Raw genomic sequence first — 7,307 nt, forward strand, 5'->3', positions numbered from 1 at the left:
GAGCGCCGAAGGGAGGGAGGGGGGGGGCGGGAGCGGGAGGGGAGGGGGCGGCGCGCCGAGAGGGAAGGAAGGAGCGTTCCCCGGCAACAGCCGCTGCGTCACTGCGACGCGTCCCCGGCGCGATGGCGTCACGCCGCGGAGGGAGAGCGGGAGGGTGGGGCGCGCGAGCGGCGCCTGCGCAGGAGGCGCGCGGGAAGGTTGAGGCGGGCGGCGGGCGGCGCTCTGCGTATGCTCAGAGGCATGCCTTGCTTCCCGGGATAAGGGCGCCAGCCGCCTCTTTCGCTCGCTCGGCAACGCGCCCCCCACGTCACGTCCCTCTCCTGGTGCCTCGGCTTCTAGCCATGATAATTTTAGGTTATATGTTAGTGGCTTAAGTTTCAATTTTTATATTTTTTAACTGTTGCTATATCTGTATTCCCCTTCATGGATCATCACCTCCTGGCAAATAGAAGGGGAAGAAATGGAGGCAGTGAGAGATTTTACTTTCTTGGGTTCCGTGATCACTGCAGATGGTGACAGCAGCCACGAAATTAAAAGACGCCTGCTTCTTGGGAGAAGGGCAATGACAAACCTAGACAGCATCTTAAAAAGCAGAGACATCTCCTTGCCAACAAAGGTCCGTATAGTAAAAGCTATGGCTTTCCCAGTAGTGAGGTATGGAAGTGAGAGCTGGACCATCAAGAAGGCTGATTGCCGAAGAATTGATGCTTTTGAATTCTGGTGCTGGAGGAGACTCTTGAGAGTCCCATGGACTGCAAGAAGATCAAACCTCTCCATTCTGAAGGAAATCAGCCCTGAGTGCTCACTGGAAGGACAGATCGTGAAGCTGAGACTCCAATACTTTGGCCACCTCAGGAGAAGAGAAGACTCCCTGGAGAAGACACTGATGCTGGGAAAGATGGAGGGCACAAGGAGAAGGGGGTGACAGAGGATGAGATGGTTGGATAGTGTTTTTGAGGTTACCAGCATGAGTTTGACCAAACTGCAGGAGGCAGTGGAAGACAGAAGTGCCTGGTGTGCTCTGGTCCAGGGGGTCACGAAGAGGCGGACACGACTAAACGACTAAACAACAACAACATAGTTCCCAGGTTTCTTTGGGGGAAGTCGTGTGTGGATGTACCAGCATAGTCAGGGATGGGGCGATGGGAGTTGTAGTCCACCAACACTTGCACTCCTTCCCCACACCTGCCTATTCAATTCATCAGTTAGTTGGTGGGACTTTTTCCATCTTTTTTGGGGTGGGGTGGGGGAAGCACCCTTTTGAAAAGGGTTTGGCTGGACGGAAGGTTCAGCTGCTGAAAGGTGGTTTGGAGGGCTGAGTCTGCCCGCCCTTTGCCAAGCATGACTCATCTGCCAAGGAGGAGGAGGAGATCCCGGCCCACCCTGAGCCCTGGGACAGCCCTTTCTGCATGGCAGGGCAATCTGGTGCCTCCACCCTGCACGGAGAATGAAGCGAGCCTGGGATAGCCGCCTGCTGTCATCCTCATTTCAAGGGTTGCTAGGTTTCCGGGTTTATACCGGCTGAGCTGGTTACACTGGTTGTTCCTCAGCTGCCTCTGATAGTAGGAGAAGTTTCTCATCGTCTTTGCAGGATGTCACCCTCTCCATGGCCCAGTACAGCCCTGGGAGGGAATTCCAGCAAAAGAGGAGCCCTGCAGGATCAGGCCACGGAGCCCAGCCTCCCACTTCCTGCAGGTGCTTCTGGGAAGCCCAGAAAGGGAATAAAAGCATGGGCTCTCCCTCCCTGCTGCCCTCCAGAATCTGTCATTCAGAGGTAGACTGCCCTTGAAAGTGGAGGTTCTACACAGCCATCGAAAGGCTGCTGCTTCTTCCTCCTTGGATTTCCCCCTTCTAAAGCAACTTGAGCTAGTGGCCATCTCCACTTCATGTGGCAATGAGTTCGGTTACATGTTGTGTGAAGGACTTCCTTTTGTCTGTTTTGAATCTCTGGCTCAGGAACCTTTTACAGTCTAAGGGCTGCACACATGTGGGGAGCGGGGGCCAGAAGCAAAATGGGCATTTGCCTTGCTACACAGTTTCTGCACATATAGGCACCCCTCCTGTCCAGTGCCATCAAGAGACATGACCAGAGTTCATGGGCAGAGTCCAGTCAGGCAAAGCACTCAAGGAGGGCCCAAAGCAGGGCAGGGAGTTGTGGACTGGGAAGAGGGTGTGTGATCCGAGGGAAGTTTAGGGGGCCAGAGAGTGAGAGAGGCTTGGAGGGCACCAGTTGACCCCTGGGACTGAGGTTCCTGCCCACTGCTCTACCTGATCAAATTCACAAGGTGACCTTGAATTTAAAAAAAAAAAATTGATTTTCTTGCCTTACAAAAATATGTGCATTGTCTCAGGTTGTAGAGTCTTTTCTACAGATGGGTTACATTTGATGTGAGACAGTGTATACAGGATAAGGTTGGGGAAGAAGAGGGGGAGAGGGGTGGGGTGGTAAAACTTATATTATTTTACTAAGTGTATGTGGGGGGGGTCTTTGTGTCAGCATCACTTGAGTAGGTTCTCTTTCTATTTGTTTTTTCTTCTTCTCTTTTTTCTCTTTTTTTCTCTCTCTCTTTTTTATTTATTTATTTATTTATTTATTTTTCTCTCTCTCTTTCTGTTTGTTATATTCCCTTGGTAGTAAGGCCCTGGGGCAGTGTGTGCTTGGTTGTCTTTAGTTGTCTGCAGTGAGATTTGTTTATGTGAGCGGGGAGGGATTGTTGGGTCAAGTTAGCCATATTAATGTGTATGCTGTTGGTGGGTTCTTGTTGAGCTGTGTATGTAATAAAGGGGAGCCATTCCAGGGTGAAGGCATCCTCGTTTATTTGTTCCCGTGTCAGTTTCAGTTTATTGGTTAACTTTTATGGTAAGGCTTCTCCCAATACGATTTTGTACAAGTGGTCCATGTTTATACTCCTGACAGGTCCATCTGGCTATGAGGTTTCTGGCTGCTGAGAGTAAGCTCTTTATAATGTGTATGGCCATTACGGTTTAGACCACATTCTAGTCCATTGGGTGGGGTTAATTTCGTAACCTATGTTTATGTCATCAGCATTACTGTCTTTTGATTATGTCACGGGGGTTTGTGGGGTTTTGGAGCAGTATTTTGTCATCTCCTTGCTGTGTCCTTTTGCTGTTAGGAGGAGGTTTTCAAAGGTGGTCAAGGGCATATTGGCTGCTGCTTTTACTTTGGGTTTGTTTAAGGCGGCGTGCAGTTGTTGGTGTGTTAGCCAGGGCATTTGGGTGTCACCTAGTTTGTATTTTATTTCTTGTGTCAATATGGGTTTGTTATTTTTGTAGAAATTTGCTAGGTGAGGTTACCTTGAATTTTAATATTCTGGAAGAAATCTCAGGAGATCCTTCAGGGATGCTCCTTTTTGCAGCCGCCTTCTGTGCAAAGAGGAGGCATTTATTCCTACTCTTGGTTTTCTTTTGTTTCAGCCAGTGACCAATCTGTCTAGAGGAATCCACCCTCTTAACCCATGACGGCTGAGTTTACTTTCTGTTCCTGTGAACCCTCTGAGGAACTTACGCCCAAAATCCAAGGCTCCTTATCTAAGGGCTTTTCTCCGCCCTTAGACTTGGTCCCTGGAAGTCAGTGGGGCTGAGGGCTGGCAGGACCCCTTGTGGATGAGAAACCTTCCCCACCCACCTGCCTGCCTGCCTGCCTGGGTTGCTCCCTTGCTCCTTTTGACTGGCTTCAGCGGGGTCTGCCTTGACCACGCCTGCCCCCAGAGGGAGTGTGTTTAACTAAGAGAAGGACGTCATCTTTGGGGAAAGATGCTTCGCTTGCAAAGGTGTCCGAATGGGGAGTGAGCAGCAGCTGCAGCCTGCCTTGTGCTCAGAGCCCAGGCCCCTTCCCTGGAGCCACGGCAGCGAATGTTTGGCTCTGGGGACCAAGCGCAGGCACCTCCCTGGAGGAAGCCAGCATCCTTCATTTGCCCCAAGAGCAAGTGGGGCTTCTTCACACCGCTTCCCAATGGGACATGGTCCCTTGTCACAAATGTGCATTTATTACCTTTTTATACCGCCCCCCCTCCTTCCAAGGACCTCAGGGCGGGTGGCCTAGGCCTCCTGTTAGGCAGATTAGGCTGAGAAGTAGCAGCCCCTGTCAGTTTCATGGGCGAGCAGAGGTGTGATCCTGGCTCTCCACGGTCTTAATCTGATGCTCTACCCCTGGGAGCCAATGCGGCCCTCCAGCCTCTCTCTCTCTGGCGCTTGGGACTCTGCTCAGACCTCCTGAGACCCCCTGAGACCAATCTCTCAGTGCCCGCCTTGGGTGAGCTCTTGAACTGGGATCCGACTCTGGCTTGCCTGGGTGGAGGGTGGAGAGGCAGGTTCATGGGTGTGCACACACCACCTCTTGAGGGAAGGTACCCTGCAGTACCAAGGTGGCAAGAGTCACCGCTGTCCTTCTGGCATCCAGCCTCTGGAAGGATCCCCAAGAGGGAATGTGGCCGGTGGGTTCCATGCCCCCGTCTTCTCTAACCAGTAGACCACTGTCTTTTAGGGGCCTTCAGGAAAGTAAGGATCCTAACTATATGAAGGGGACACAGATCAAGAACTAGCTTGGCCGTGAGTCCCAGAAGGCCTGCTCTCTTCCTTGCAAGTCTTTTTCCACCTGGCCTGGGAGGGTGGGGGTCAGGACTGACTCCAGCTACAAAATCTGAGAATGCTGAACAGACTCAAAGACTGGGGTGTTGTTTAAGGGGTTTTGTTGCAGGGCATTGCTGGTGGTGATGTGGGCTTTTTATATATTTATTTTAGATCTTTATGTGCAAAGCATTCAGTTTGGTTGCTTATTTTTTAAATGTTTTATCATTTAGGACTACTTTTGTTATGTTGAAGTTGTGTATTTTTTCATGTTGTAAGCTGCCTTGTACTGTGGAAAGGTGGTAAACAATAAAATTATGTACGTATGAAGAAAAGATCCAGTCTCCTGTTCTCACATGGCCAGCCAGATGTCCCAAAGGGAATTCCAAAAACAGGACCTGAGCAACTCTCCCCAATTGCAATTCCCAGACGCACTCCCTGCCTCCAGTAGCTGAGGGAGAACAGATGGGAAGGAGGCCTGGGGGCTCTGACAGGGTCCTAGAGTCCTGCCTCCCCAGCTTTGGGAAAGAGGTAGGGGGTCTCTAGGACCCTGCCAGAGCCCTCACATCTTCCCAAAGCAGCGGGAGGGACCAAATATTCTCCTAGCTCAGGGTGCCTTAGTATCAAAGTTTGCCCCATGGAGGACATTTGTTAATGGCTGTTGGGACTCTCTCTTCAGGAGCATGTTGCCTCCAGGGGGGGCAGCCAGTCAACCCCTCCCTGCAGGCTTCCCAGAAGCAGCATCTGACTGAGCGCTGTAGGAAATGGGATGCTGGACTAGATGGGGAAACGTTTGGCCTTCCAGATGTTGATGGACCCCCCTCCTATTGCCTCTGGCCATTGGCCATGCTGGCTGGGCTACTGGGAGACCATCACCTCTGCCGTGTACTCACAGCATAGTCTTGCCCCCTTTCAGCTTCAGAAGTTGTTGGGGGTCCGGGACCTGCAATCTGGAGGATAGCAATACTTCCTTTACCTCCCAGGGATGTCGCCAGGATGCCAGTGAGATTACGCATGAGAGCAGCATGCAGATTCCGATTCTGGGCTTCCGGTTGATGGAGCTCCTTTTAAAAGCATGTACATTTTGGTGCCGGCGGCTTTCCTGTGAAGTTTGCGCGCACACCTGGCATTAAAATATTTCTCTCGCTGTGTCATTTTCTGAAACCTCCCTCGGAGGGAGTCCCTGGGCTGTGCCAGTTTCAGCTGTGTGGGGTGGCTGCTCTGGCATTTGCCGAGTCAAGTTTTCCACGTCTCCGGCAAGCTTGAATCAGGGCCGCTTCCTGCCTGGCTGCCCTCTTGCAACACCCCAGGCAGGCTGTTGCTAGGAGATGGGGCCTGGGAGGGAGTAAACAGCCACCCGCCCAGTTCCCTCCACTCCAGCCTCCATGTGCGCAAGGGCTCTGACTCCACCTGGAGGTGATCCTGCCTCTGTCCTGTGAATTAAGGACAGCAGAGACAAATGCTTCTTTAATTGCCAGGAGGATTTCCTCACACAGCTGTCAATGGCCGGGCAATGAAAATAATGTAGTTTACGCAGCATGGCAGCTTTTCTCCCAACTGTTGGGTTGTCGAAAAGCAGCAGCAGGGAGAAGAGTCAAGGAAATGGGCATATCCCTGGCGGAGGCAAGGAGGTAGGGCCTTCTCGGTGGTGGGGCCTCTGCTCTGCCCAAAGCAGGCTGCCTGGTTGTGTTGCACTTTCAGCTCAGCCCATCTCTTCCACCAGGTCCTGCCCCTCCAGGGGGGAGTGGGGGGTGTATTTGCTGTGGTGATGAAATGTTCCTGTTTTAGATGTTTAATCTTTGTAAATGTTTGGGTACTTAATCCCATCCATTCTTAGCAGCCTTTTCTGAGAAGGTAAGAGAAAAGGGAGGGGGAAGCAGAACAAAGCGGCACAGTGTCAGGGTGTGAGAGTGCTGCTGCCCAGGGAGGGAACAGGCCAGCCAGTCCCTTCTCCAGGATACTCCATTCTGTTCCCCCTCAAACTGAGCATCCTTAGACATCATTTAGCTGTTTTATGGGGGGGGGGTTATGAATATCGGCTGCTCTGGGGCCAAGAAATGGGGTGGAGGAGCATCTCTCGTCCCTTGACAGCTCTTTTAGCACAGCCCAGGTGATGGAAGACCCACCAGAGCTTCCCAGTGTTATGCCCAAGGACAGATGCAATGCTGTGGCTATTGAGCATGTCCAGCCTTCACTGGGCTGAGCTTTCCTGGCACAGGTGAGACACTTTATTCTTGTCCTGCAAATGTCAGGGTGCCTGCTGGCACCTCTCGTGTTCAAAGGGGCTCTCTTCCCATCAGCCCTTACCTCTCTCCCCGCCCCCAAAGCTTACTGCTGGCAGAGGTGGGCCCTGCCTCTGCCGCTGGGCAGGCCTGGCAGAGGGTGCCAGCCTTTGCTTGCCAGGACAAGAGAGCAGGGAGGAGCTGGCAGGTGGCAGCCCTGAGGGTGACAGGGCAGGGAGAAGTGTGGGGGCGTGTGAGGCTCGGGGCATCAGAGCTGGAGGAAGAGGCCAGTTCTGCAGCTGACACCACTTCTAGAAGGCTCCAAGGTGCAGGGGGGGGAGTCTCTTGTAGGAGGGTCTTCTTCCCCCTGCCTCAGCATCCTGGCCTGGGAGGTTAAGCTTCCTGCCCATTTCCTTCCCCCCCTCCCCAGATGGGGAGAGAAGAGCCCCTGGAGTGACCTGGAAGGTTTCTGCAAGAAGAGGTTGGGGCAGAAGCAGC

The sequence above is a fragment of the Podarcis muralis genome, chromosome 15 (genome assembly GCF_964188315.1).
Source record: "Podarcis muralis chromosome 15, rPodMur119.hap1.1, whole genome shotgun sequence".
Classification (NCBI taxonomy): Eukaryota; Metazoa; Chordata; class Lepidosauria; order Squamata; family Lacertidae; genus Podarcis; species Podarcis muralis.